Here is a 14,024-nt window from a genome sequence, read left to right on the forward strand (position 1 = left end):
TCTATAATTATTCACTGAAAACACTTTGGCTCACTAGTAACATAACATGCTCTAATACCTTAATCTCAATTCCTGCTTAATTCATCAAGGATGATTTCTGTCCTTAACACTTAAATTGCAATCACACTCATTAAGGTAAATGATTTGCAGTCTTATATATCCTTTGTTTAATCTCATCAACACCATTAACTGACTAGGTCACTCCTCCTTCACCTCCCCCTCCTTCACCTGCTCCTCCTCTTGGCCTAAGATCTCCTCCTTTTCTTTTGCTTTCCTCATACTGGTCATGAAATAAGTCTGTAGTGAAGAAGTTAAAATTTATTCCATCTCCAGATAAACTGGTGGCAAAAATATTATTCCAGTATGTGTAAAAAAATAAAACTTTTCAGGTGACTTGAATACTATTTCTATAATTTAGTTCAAACAATATGCCTTTCCTAAAATATATTAAAAATGAACTTCAGTGATAAATTAACCACATTAGTCAAAGGGTATAAAATGAACCATTTCTGAAACAAAAATGAATACATACACTACAGTTGCTTTGTTAATTTAAACATTTTAGAGATCATTTTTCAAACTGTTTCAGTGGCCTATAGCCAAATTCTATGCTCCAGGTGAACAAAAATCTATCCTTTCTAAATGAACAGTATGGACTGCCAGTTTCCTTAGAGGAGAGGAAAGTTTAATGTATTTTCTCTGCTATAACTATCAATAATGATGTAGATAAACTGTAAAATATAAAAAACCTTTTTGTGAAGCTTAAGCTTTGCTTCACTCCTGTGTTAAGATAAATGCAATTTGCACTAACAGCAAAACAAAAATTTGAACTAAAATGTAGTACCATGTCACATCAGTCTTAAAAGGCTACTTATGTCTCAACCATATGGATGAACATCAGAAAAAAATAATGTCAACTAGATATATGTTTTTAGCAAAAGAAAAATATATGTCTTTTCATTTTCTGGCTTAAAATACTGTTACTCTAATGTCTTTCCCCCAAAGCTCATGAATATACCATACATCTAAGATAATACCAGTGAATTATGAAACTATAGACTATTCAATGTTTAATAATTAATAGATCTGAAGGTATGGAATAAATCCACATAGCACATAGCACAGTTAACTCTTCACAGGCTTATAATTTTTAAAACTCTGAAATCAGATTATTTTCTAATAAAACATGTCATAATTATTTCATAATGTGATAAGGAAATTAAGATCTAATAAAAAGTAAAGTCATTAAGGTTTGTTGAATTGGTATGTAAGGACAATGGACTGATTATTTTTTATAGTAGCAAATATAAAAATGCTTAGTAGTTTTAGTTGCAGTTAAATAGAATGGATTGAAGCATTACTGTTTGTCTTAGAATCTACAGGAAGGAAATGTATTAGTATTTAAAAAACTGATGGATGGAAGAAGCAAGGCCAAGGTAGGGGTAAGCTTTGGGCAGTGGAAGGGAGGCCTCAATAAAAAGTCAAAAATGGAAAATGTTGGTCAGATCAGAACAGTGCAAGCGTTATGTTGTATTTTAAGAAAGTGTAATGTTATGTCAGGATTAGTAAGGGAAGTCAAGCTGATGAATGATATAAATGCCCCCTATTTCAAATAGATTGTAAGCCTAGTTTTAATATGTGAATTTCTAAAAAGGAAATGGAGAAGTCCAGTATCAAACTACATAGCCAGACCTCTATTTGTGATTTATCTATGATTGGATCACTACTAGCCAATATCTTCATCCAGAAGATAATTTCTAACTAGACAAAAATCCCATATTTTTTCACAGTCTGTCCTTTTCCTTGGTGTTCTTTTCTACACAACCAAATTATTATTATTTAAATTCTTTATTGTTTACAGTATTACATATGTCTCCTTCCCCCCCCCACCCCCGTTGACCTCTCCCCAGCCGTTCCCACCCCCAGCACATGTCCTCCCCCGCTCCCCAGTCTGTGTCCATCTGTTATGCTCATATGCATGCATACAAGTCCTTGGTTCATCTCTTACTCCCTCAGGCCCAACCTTCCCTCATAGGTTGGACAGTCTGTTCGATGCTTCAATGACTCTGGCTCTATTTTTGCTCATCAGATTATGTTGTTCATTGTATTCCACTAATGAGTGAGATCATGTGATATTTATCTTTCTCTGACTGACCTATTTTGCTTAGCATAATGCTCTCCAGTTCCATCCATGCTGTCACACATGGTAAGAATTCCTTCTTTTTTACAGCAGCGTAGTATTCCATTGTGTAGATGTACCACAGTTTTCTAATCCACTCATCTGCTGATGGGCACCTAGGCTGTTTCCAAATCTTAGCTATTATAAATTGTGCTGCTATGAACAGGGGTGCATATATCCTTTCTGATTGGTGTTTCTGTTTTCTTGGGATATATTCCTAGAAGTCAGATTACTGGGTCAAATGGGAGTTCCATTTTTAGTTTTTTGAGGAAACTCCATACTGTTCTCCACAGTGGCTGCACCAGTCTGCATTCCCACCAGCAGTGCACGAGGGTTCCTTTTTCTCTGCATCCTCACCAGCACTTGTCATTTGTTGCTTTGTTGATGATTGCCATTCTGACAGGTGTGAGATGGTACCTCATTGTCATTTTGATTTGCATCTCTCAGATGATTAGTGACTTTGAGCATGTTTATTGTTAAAGTTTTTATTTCTTGCCTTATGAAAAAAGTAATATTGTTACACATACTATTTTTCTTATAAACTTCAAAGTTAAGGTGTTTAATTTTGGAAATAAATTCCTACTTTATTTCTTTTGTCAATTAAAAATTAATTTAGTTGTAACTTACATCTTTATTATAAAATTTCTATCAAAGCTCAAAGAACATTTTTTCCATTTAATCATTTAAAAGTTTTTTAGTAGCATTTATTTATTTTTCCATATTTTCTATTAATCTTTTTTCCTTCATCCTCATCTGAGGATATTTTTTCCATTGATCTTTAGAGAGAGTGAAAAAGAGAGAGAAGGGGGGAGAGAGAGAGAAACATCTATTAGTTGCCTCCTGTACAAGCACCCACTAAGACCGGGTCATCTGCAATCTATGTACGTGCCCTTGACCTGGAATCAAACCTGCAACCCTGCTGTCTGCAGGCCGGTGCTTTAACCAATGAGCAACCAGCCAGGGCTAAATATTAATCTTTTTATTCCTATTTTTAATTTATTGTTTGTATATAGGCAGACTCCTAATATTGTATATTAATCGTGCATCTACCACTTTACTATGTAACTTAGTGTTTATAATATTCTCTAGGGTTTAGATAGTACAATTTCATCAAAAAATTATAATTTTACTCTTCTTTCCAATTTTAAAGCAAAATTCTTTTTTTCTCTCATTGTATTACATAGTACCATTCAAAATCACTCTTGTGCTGAAGTGTCATAATAACTTTAGTAGGTAGTTTTGCAATTTTTTGTGAAAGAGGTGTATTGCTAACTTGTGAAGTACTGAAGACAATGAAGTATAACTGTCAGAGGAAGCCTTGGGAGAAGGCTCTGAAGTGGAGCAGATGACTGATGTGGGCACAAAGTATTCCAAGGAATGATTTTTCAAACTCATTTTGCGGATGAAGTAACCAAGGCAGAAGTGGCATCTGCCTTTTGCTTATTCCCTGGTTTTATCAAACATCATTTGATTTGCTATCTTTCTCCTAACCAATTTCAGATGCTGATTGAGGTTCTGAAGCTACTCTCGTCATCTGTTCCCACTACTCTCTGGTCTTTCTTTAGTACTAAGGGCTAAGTGTAGTCATCTTCTTAAATGTGTTGCCAGCTATATTTGTGAGCTACTCTCCACTTGGTTCCACCAGTCACTCACCTTAATTTTGGGGTAATAGCTCTCCCCACCCTTCATACTATGTTCCCAGTGCCGGACTCAGCTTCCCTGAGGGGACTGAGCCCCAGTCCAATGGCTTGTGACCTGCCACTTCAAGGGCAAAACTTTCATGTAACCCACTAGTTATCAACCTTGACAACACATTAAAATTATCCAGGGAGCTATAAATTTTTTTACATGTCTGTATTTCAACCATACATGTCTGCATTTCAACCCTAGATACCTGATTTCATGAGTCTTAGGTGGGCCCCACAACTGTGCAGTCAGTTTGAGAACCACTGATCTTATTTGGCTGTAAAATACAATCTGTTTCTCTTCTCTTTTTGGCTGACATTCTATCACTACACGGACACCCATGGGTGACTGTGGCCTAAATTAGCCTGGGTATATCAATTTTCTTTGGCCAGGGTTCTCTGTAGGATCTCTCTGGTAGATATTCTATTATCGCCCTGCCTCACCTATCAGTCTATTCAAATTTGGTAAATTATTCCCTCTCTCTTTCCTTACCTGGGCTGGAAGGAGCAAGCATAATTCACACTTTAATCACTCACATGGGTAGTTAGTGGCAAAGCCAGGGCCTGAAACCAGGTGTACTGACTTCTAGACATCTGTTCTTTGCATTATGACTGAATGTCTTTAACTTATTTTATTATTTACTTTGCCATATTCTAGAATCTCCCTCTTTCCCTACATTGGGGCTTGGTACACTCAATAAATATAGATTGGTGATTATTTATATTTTTACAGATTTTTCTCCCTTTGTACACATATCTCCTTTTAGACAATGCTGAAAAGATCATGATTTATTATTCCACATAGTAAGTAACAGCTGGAGTCAATTAAAGTGAGTTTAACTCATATACCACATGGCACAGAAGCTGGATGAAGTTTTTATTGAAGCTAGACATTAGTAATATAATATGTAACGTATATAGACTCTCGATCGCATTTCATTCCACATGTCCTTGAATTTAGGTATTATAAGAAAGCATGATCAGATAATGAGAAATTATGATGTCTTAATTTTTTCAAAGAAATAATTTTTCTTTCATATATGTCTCCACAACTATGCTTCAAAACAAATTACAAATACAAATTCGTTTTCACACTCTAAGACTGGAAGGATCTTCAAGTAAAATAGCAAAAATGTGACTTAAAGCACCGCTTAGTAATGTTTCATATGTCATAACATTATTTTTTTTTTTGCTTTAAATCATCAAGGAACAAGCAATAGATCTTTTTTAAAAAATTGTCATTGATAATTGGAATTTTATATTTTAGGAATAATCTAGGAAGTAAAGCTAATCAATCCACATACAGGGGCTTAAAAAAAGACATTCCTAAAAAATCACATTTCTGTATATTAAGGTACTATACTAGACATGGACATCACATTATACAGTTAATACTTCAGTCACTAAAGACTTAAAGAGATATCCTATATTTGGCCTGCAACAACTAATAGCAAATGTTGTATTTTTCAATGTTTTATTATCAAATACAGTTAGACTAAAATTAAAAAATTATAAAATATTAAACTATTTTTTAACCAATGGAAACTATACTCAATTGACATTATATGTGAATCCCAGACACACACAGACTTTAAAACTAAAAGCAGAGCCTGAGATTACATTCCCCATGTATCAGATCACATTTAAGGACTGAGCTCTTGCTCTCATTCAACTACTGGGTATGTCAGTTGTCTAAATACCGGACAGTAAAATTTTACCTTCATATGTAATTGAGCAATGGGATAGAGATCTTTGAAAAGGGTGAGTCTAAAATGAATGTTTTTTCTCAACAGAAATGCTTAAAGTGTAGGTTAGTCTAATTTTATTTTTATGAAAACTCATCTTTTTCTCCCATATACTCCAGTGATTCTGTGATTAGAGCACTAATTTCTTTCATCTCTAAATCTAGTTAGGATCTTCACACTGCAGCCACACTCTTTATTTACATATTCTTTAGGATGTGCCCCATATGCAAAAGCCAAGTTGCAACTTAGTGGAAATAGAGATCCTTGGCTGTCACCGTCATGGAGAAGAAGATCAGGACATTTCTGAGTTGGATGCAAAATGCGGTTGAGATTATAGAGCCAGTGAGCCTGCTAAAGGTTCACAGTGGAATTAGGGGGAAAGGACCATGTATGTAGCTGAGGTTCTGGAAGGAGAGCCCAGGTTGTATGGGGAGACAGCTGAGTTCCAAGAATCAGGTACATGCAACAAGGACTAAGGTGGAATCCAAATTGACAGGAGGAGAACTGCCAAACTTCACTTCAGAACAAATACTACATTTTTATGAAAGCAGAGACAATAAATTATTCCCTCTGGTAATACAATTGTTTATTGAAGACAGTGGCCAATATCTTAGGCCAGATGGGATGCTACCAAGGAGAGAGAGCAGCACTTGGAGCAGAATTGCACTCCTAGGTCCTTCCTATTCCCACTCATTCCTTCTGTCAACAAGAGAAGACAAGAGTCCCAGGAGGCCCTTTTTAACACCCTAAGTATCTGCTGACTTTGGGCTACATTTGTTTTTCTTTTTCTAGTTCTTAAAGATGTAATGTTAGGTTGTTTATTTGGCCAGATTCCTACTACAAACTACAAACTGGGATTCAGGAACTAAAAACAAATTTCAATTAGGAAGAAAAATGGACACTTTTAATTGTGTTCATTTTGTAACTACAGTCATTTAAACTTGCAGGGGTCCTCAAACTTTTTAAACAGGGGGCCAGTTCACTGTCCCTCAGACCATTGGAGGGCCGGACTATAGTTTAAAAAAAAAACTATGAACAAATTCCTATGCGCACTGTGGGCCTGGGAGGCTGCTAAGCAGGACAGACAGTGGCACCCGGCGGGCTGGATAAATGTCCTCGGTGGGCCGCATGTGGCCCACGGACCGTAGTTTGAGGACCCCTGATTAAAGCATATTATAAACTGAGTTCTTTGCCCTATAGGATTGTTCTTGGTAACTCTAAAAATTATTTTAGCCATAGTTCCTTAACAACTATTTAGGTCTAGGTACTGTTCTAAATACTTTAAGGTCTTAATAACCACAAAGGAAACTATTATAATCTTCATTTTATAGCTGAAGTAACTGAGGCACAAGTTAAATAAATTGTCCAAAGCACATGGTTAGTATATTGTAGTACCTGACTCAAGACCTCATGTGCTTACATAACTACATTACACAGCTTCTCATGACACTCACTTTCTCATTGCCTTTTGAGTGACTTTAAAATAAAAATGTCTTTAGACATTTTTAATAAATTTTCCCCACTTTATTGTTCTGATTTTTAGTTAAAAATATGTCTAAGTGTGAGCCTTTTAAAATTTAAAGTGATGGGCATTTGGTGAGCTCTTTCATTCTAAAAAGTGTCTCATATCAAATCTGTTTCCTCCTTTCCTTCATCTTTTTCTTTGTTTTCTAGAAACCCCCAATAATGGAGTTATGGGAACTTAATTCTGGGGTACATATGACCACACTAAAAGGTTGGGTTTTCCCATTTTCTGCAAGATATTTTGGCTAAGAGGAAAGGCAAAATAAGAGTAGACTAGGTTTTGTTAACAAACAAACCAAAAAAATGTATAACTTTAACAACAGTAGGGCCTGGAGTCTTTGTTCCATGTCTCCACTCTGGACTTAGGCTGACACTGGGTGTAGCCAGTATGGCAATGTTGCTGGTCTGAGATTTATGGAAAGAGATCTGAAGTGGTTGTAACAGTTAAATGATCTGCTCAAAAAAGGGACACATATCACTTTCTTTGATGGTTCTTTGGTCATAACTAGTCACATGGTCCTGTAAAACTATCAGTTAATTTGCCTGGGAATGAATGTGGATGTTTGTGATTTGTTTGTCCAGGACTAGTAAAGGTAAATGGGTGTTTAACAACAATTATTTCATAGTTACACTTCCACTGAATTTTAGCTCTACTTTCCATTTCCACACTTAATCATACCTCCTGATTCTGAGATGAGCGCTTCTTAGAGCTTCTCTCTAAAAACATACTATCTTTTTTGTTATAGCGTATTTAGGTTGCAGCTTCTCTCTTCAGCAAAAGTGTTGATCTTTCTCATTGGTCAGTCATGTTCATTTCCTTATTCCTGTTCTACTCAATGTTATACTTTTATCCTTCTTTGTAATTCATTCCATTTATTTCAGTGGATTGTCAAAAAGAGTGAGGCAGACTATAGGTATTATCTGACTTCTATAACCTTAAGAAGAAATAATTTTTTCCAGTCTCAGATTTCATTCTTACATTGAGATACACCTAAATATATGAGAAAAAATACTTTAAGTGCTTTGAGATCACCCTTTTACACAAATCAAAAATATATTTTAGGTTTGTTTTTACTAGATCTATGGGACAAATAGATCAGAATTTTAAACTTTTTTTTTGTTAAAAAACTTACCCAAGAAGCAAGACATTATTTGGGCATACACACACACAAATTAATACCTTTCTTAAAAACATCTGTTATATCCTTTAAAAATCTATCTATAATTATAAGAAATTTGAATAAATAAAATTGGCATAAAAGGGAGATGAGGGGTCAAAAGATTCATTAGGCTAAGTACATGTTTATTTCTAACTTTTCATTTTTTGGCCTACCACATCTAAACTTATTTATATATTAACTGCAAATCTGGAGTTTTCCTTCTGGATTTTCCTGCTGAGATACACACTCATATTCTATAGCTACTCTACACATTGTTTTCCCATAGACACATAAAACTCAATCTTACCTAATGAACTCATTATTTCTCTTCCCAATCCAGCCCCTCTTCTGACATCCGTTACTTAGTAACGGTTTCCTCACGTATCTGGAATCCTGGCTAACTTTTGTTCAATTGTTTCATTTAGGGTTCTTTGGGCGCAAGTAGCAGAATGGCTGAAACCTCTCTATTTGGTTATTGTTTTAGTTGCCTCCTGTCCATTGCCTATATCAGAACTAAATACGAGTAGGATCTTCCTGACATGGAAGATCTATGCCATTTCAAGAAATATTTTGCAACCATTGCCAGGCTTATTTCCAAGGTGCTCATGTTTTCTGCACCCCAGTTGCAGAGTAGGATATAATAGGAATTGGCAGCTCTTTTCTTGTTCAGGCAAAGGGAAGCTTCACCATTAATGTGGCTTTTTTAAAAAATATATATATTTTATTGATTTTTTACAGAGAGGAAGGGAGAGGGAGAGAGAGTTAGAAATATCGATGAGAGAGAAACATCGATCAGCTGCCTCCTGCACACTCCCTACTGGGGATGTGCCCGCAACCAAGGTACATGCCCTTGACCTGAATCGAACCTGGGACCCCTCAGTCCGCAGGCTGATGCTCTATCCACTGAGCCAAACCGGTTCCGGCAATGTGGCTTTTTTTCCCCAACTAGATTGAGAGAATATAACATATTTTATTAACTTTTAAAGTATGAGCTTTTGAAATGAACATGGCTAAGTTCTAGTAAACTTTAACATATGCTTTCTCATGTCTATATTAAAACAAAACAACCTTATTTGTTCACATATCTTATTACCCTGATGCTGTTAATAGTAGAATGGCTTAAAAAATGATATACTTATTCATGATTTAAAATTTAAAATTGAGTTTATATATTATGACCCTTGTTAAACTGTCATTGTCATGTTAAAGGATGTATAGTAACCTAATCCATTCTATGAATATCCATTTTATCTAGGGAAATGCTTGGTATTAGATCACACATAGAGTCCCATGTCTCATAGTTTTGAACACCACATTTTAACCACAATGCTAGAGAAACTTGAGAAATCATTTCCCATTTAGTCATCACTAAGAATGGAAAAGGATGAACAAGAAGAGATTAAGAGTCAAATATGTATTTTTCTATGTATGTGTGAATTTTAAAAGAAATTAACCAGTAAGCAGGTTCATGACAGGGGTAAGGTCATGTACTGGAAATAATCACCCCACAATATGCTTCTGGAATGCACTTTTGGCAGAATCTAGACTGCTTATTTTTTAATTAGAGCCATTCAGATAAGTAACAAAAACTGTGATATTTAGAAAAAATATTATTTTATATAACATTTACATCATTATTGTTTGTGTGTATTGAATATCTTAAAATAACATAAGTCCTGGAATCCCACCATAGGGAATGATATGGTGCAATTATGTGCAAAAAATGATTATGGTTTGATTGCGAGGACAATGAGAACCAATGGAGAAGTCCACAGATAATTATCCTCGTTCAGTTGTATGCACTTTCCATTTCCCACCATAAGAGGTAACCTAATTAAATTGCAGGATCTTTATAATGATCGACACTGTAGCACTTACTATAAACCAAGTATTATTAACTCTTCTATATTTCTTAACCTATTTGTTCACAACAATTCTATAATACTGGTACTAGTACTATGCTGGCATTGTAAGCAACCCCACCATTCTTTGGACATTGTTTCTGAAAATGCTGATTCTAAAATGTAGTTCGTAAATAAACAGTATGTTTGTACAAGAATTCTAGGAACTAACCTCAAAAGACACAAATTCTGACCTTCAGGCATTCTAGCTCCAGGAGATTTCCTAACTTTCAACCATAAAACCAGGATGATGTAAAACCAGGATGACGAAAAACAGGGTGGTGCATACTAGATCATTGCTTGACCAGTTTCGAGGTCCTTATCAGAATAGACTCTACTGGTCTGTTACATAGAGAACTTTTCAAACCCTCTCCCCATGATCTCTTTGTTCAGGCAAAGGGAAGCTTCAACATCAATATAGTTTTTTCAACTGAATTTCTCTCCTTATAAAAACTTCTGCCTGCAGTGAGATGGTAAGACAAGAGTCCCCCGTCTACTCAGGCTGCCAGCTCTTGAATAAACCATTTTTCCTAACACTGGCACTTGTCTCTCGAGTATTGACTTTCGAAGTAGCAGGCAGCCGAAACTAAATTTGGTATCAATACTGTTGTCCTCTTCATTTTCTGGAGGCTAATAAAGGTTAAGTACATCACTCAGAATAAAAATACTACTAACTTGGAAATAGTTTAGGGGAGAGATGAGGGTCACACTAGGAGGTTTGGTGATGAAAATGGAAAAAAAAGTATAGAGATATTCAATATAATTTAGAAGTAAAATTGCTTGGCCTTGCTCAAATAGGATATTGGTAAGAGAAAAGATCATAAATTATAGTGATTCCTCAGATTTTGGCTTGAGAGCTCTGTGGATGATACTGCCATTTACTGTGTTGGGATGGGGATGGAATCATTTTAGTGAAAGGGAGGAAACTTGAGGTGGTAGAGGGTCCATTGCAATAAGAGTTGTTTTCCTACACAACTATAGAGTTGGGTTCTATGGGAAGTAGACACTAAAATGGAGATGTGTAGAAGTGGTTTATCACAAAGTGTTCTTAGGAATAATACCTATGAGAAAAGGAGAGGAGCAGAATTGTGCAGAGGAAGAGGGTTGTGTCAGACAGTTGTAACAGAGTTCTTAATCCATTTTGTCGGAAGCTCTGGAGCAGGAATGACCCCTCGGTGATGGACTGAGTTAAGGCAAGTGCTCTAAGTTTTTGTAACCTCCTCATCTATCACCTTGGAGGCACAGAGCAACTTCCTTTACCCCAAGGTAATTTCTGGAAGGGACTTAGCTGTGAGCCACAGTCCACCCTCCTGGAAAATGGGAGAATAAGTGCCTCAGTCTTGAGCATAGGTATCTGGATGTTGCACCATAACCTCTCCTACACCTATTCAACACTCCGGTGGAACAAACTGGCCATCTAACATATCAAATTGGATATACAAATCTAGATAAAATGGAAAAATCAAGGCTGGAGATTGAAATTGGTGAACTCATCATAAGCCAAATAAGCAGTCTTCACACACGTGCCACAGTGCCAAATGCATTATGTGTAGCTGGTTGAATTATGTCTCCCAAGAAGATAGGTCTGAGTCCAAAGCCTTGAAACCTGTGAATGTAAACTTATTTGGATAAAGGGTCTTCTCATCCCTAAATCCTTTTAAGAGATAATAGAGAAGGAAAAAGACAGAGGCAGAGATGAGTGATGCTGTTGCAAACTAAGGAATGCCTGGAGCCCGCAGCAGCTAAAAGAGGCGAGGAAGGATTTTCTCCTAGAGCTTCTGGAAGAAGTGTGGCCCTGTTGACACTTGGAGTTTGGGTTTCTGACTTCTAAAAATCAAACTTTGTTGTTCTTTTCCACTCATTTCGCCTCCCATCATATCTAGTGGGTAGGTTGTTTGTCCTGCTTCCTATCAATTAACAGCCCCCTTAATGTCTTTCGTGAGGCTGACCCTAGAATTTAGGGAAATATAAAAGTCCCCTATCGGTAACTTAATGGCTCAGTATTAAATATTAAATAAAACTTGATCCTGAATCCTATTTTTGCAGTTTTTAAAAACATTTATACTTTAAAAATGATCCATCTGATTTGCTAGTTTTTCTGTAATTTTTGTTTGATTCGCTTTTGCTAATCTCAGAACTCTGATTCTTAATTCTGATCCAAGCCTTATGACTAGATCCCTTTTATAATGTTATCTGAACTCCAGGATTCTTAAAGTAATTTTTAAAATTTAGAAGTAGATTCTTGAGTTACAAATCGAAGTAATCTGGAATATGCAGATTGGTGTGTTCCATTAGGTTTTCTCAATTTGACATGAGGTAGTACTAGGTGGAGTGAATGCTAAATTAGAAAATAAAAACCCTCTAGGATATGTTACAACTTAACCATTTGTTAAACTGAGATGGAAATATTAATAAATCTACCAAATATTTGACTACTAGAAGCATTTTTTTTTTATATTCTGGCAATACTAGGACTATGGCTATTAGGAGATTGGGTACTTATTTTACTAAATGTTGCTATATTTATTAAGTCCCTATTTTCTGCCAGTACTATATCACTAGGATTTGTTCCAAATATTGCCAGGGAAATTTGCTGTGACAACTTACAGTTAAAGGTACTGCTACGCTGCAATATTAAGTAAATCTCCTGTTAAGGTTACACAAGTAAAAATCAAAGCTACAGATGAAACCAGGTTTGTTTGTTTGTTTTAATTCCAAAGTCCACACATTCTTTTTGAAAAATATACCACATTTTCATAGATTTTAAAAAGAGATTCTCTGCATTAAGTGACAAATGGTACAATATTAGGGTCTTAAAAGCTCCCACCAAAAATGATTGTGATGACCAGGGAAATGATTGTGATAACAATTCATAATACTGATGGATGGTAGTGTTGAGTGCTTACTCAGTGCTGGGATCTATGCTCAGTGCTTTACATTAATTATATCATTTAGTTGTCATGGCAACCCTATAATGTAGTTACTTCTATTCTGTTTTATGGATGAGGAAACTAAGGCTTTTAGACATGAGGTAAGTTGCCCATGGTTCCAAAGCTATTAAGTGGTAAAGTCAAGTCCGAATCTAAGCAATAGATTGCAGTTAATGCTTGGCTACACTGCCTTCATAATGAGGACTAGAGCAGTGTTACAACATTTAGGAATTTTACATATCTGTATGATTTTGAAATAGATAAAAGGAGGGTTGAAGCATCAGTGATGACACCTGACATGTTTGTTAACGATTTTGCAGTTTATAATAGTTATTAGCCCCAGGTAGTGTGGCTCAGTGGTTGAGCCTCGACCCATGAACCAGGAGGTCATGGTTCAATTCCTGGTGTGGGCACACGCCCAGGTTGCAGGCTCAGTCTCCAGTAGGGGTGTGCAGGAGGCAGCTGATCAATGATTCTCTCTCATCATTGATGTTTCTATCTCTCTCTCTCCTTTCCTCTATGAAAAAATATAAAATTTTTTAAAAAATAGCTATTATCAGCTATCCCATAATTTCACAAAGGAAAGATTAGTTTTTCTTAAACTAAACAATCAAAGAAAAAGAATATTTGAAAAAGAGCAGTCCTTCCTAGTACAGGAAATTGGCAATCTTACTCCAACCTAGCTTCATTACACATTGTCCTTATATCAGTGCAAGTGTTATAAGTAACCTTTAAAGGCATATTAGAGTCCTGAGGTATTCAAGACTATTGTGATTACAGTAAAACTTTTTTTTTTAAAGAAATTATGCACCTAAGAAAACTCAACATTTTGAAAAAAGAAAAGAGTATGCATTTTGACAAATCTATTTTAATGTATTAATTATTACAATTTAGTAAGAA

The sequence above is a fragment of the Plecotus auritus genome, assembly GCF_963455305.1.
Source record: "Plecotus auritus genome assembly, chromosome: 4".
Lineage (NCBI taxonomy): Eukaryota > Metazoa > Chordata > Mammalia > Chiroptera > Vespertilionidae > Plecotus > Plecotus auritus.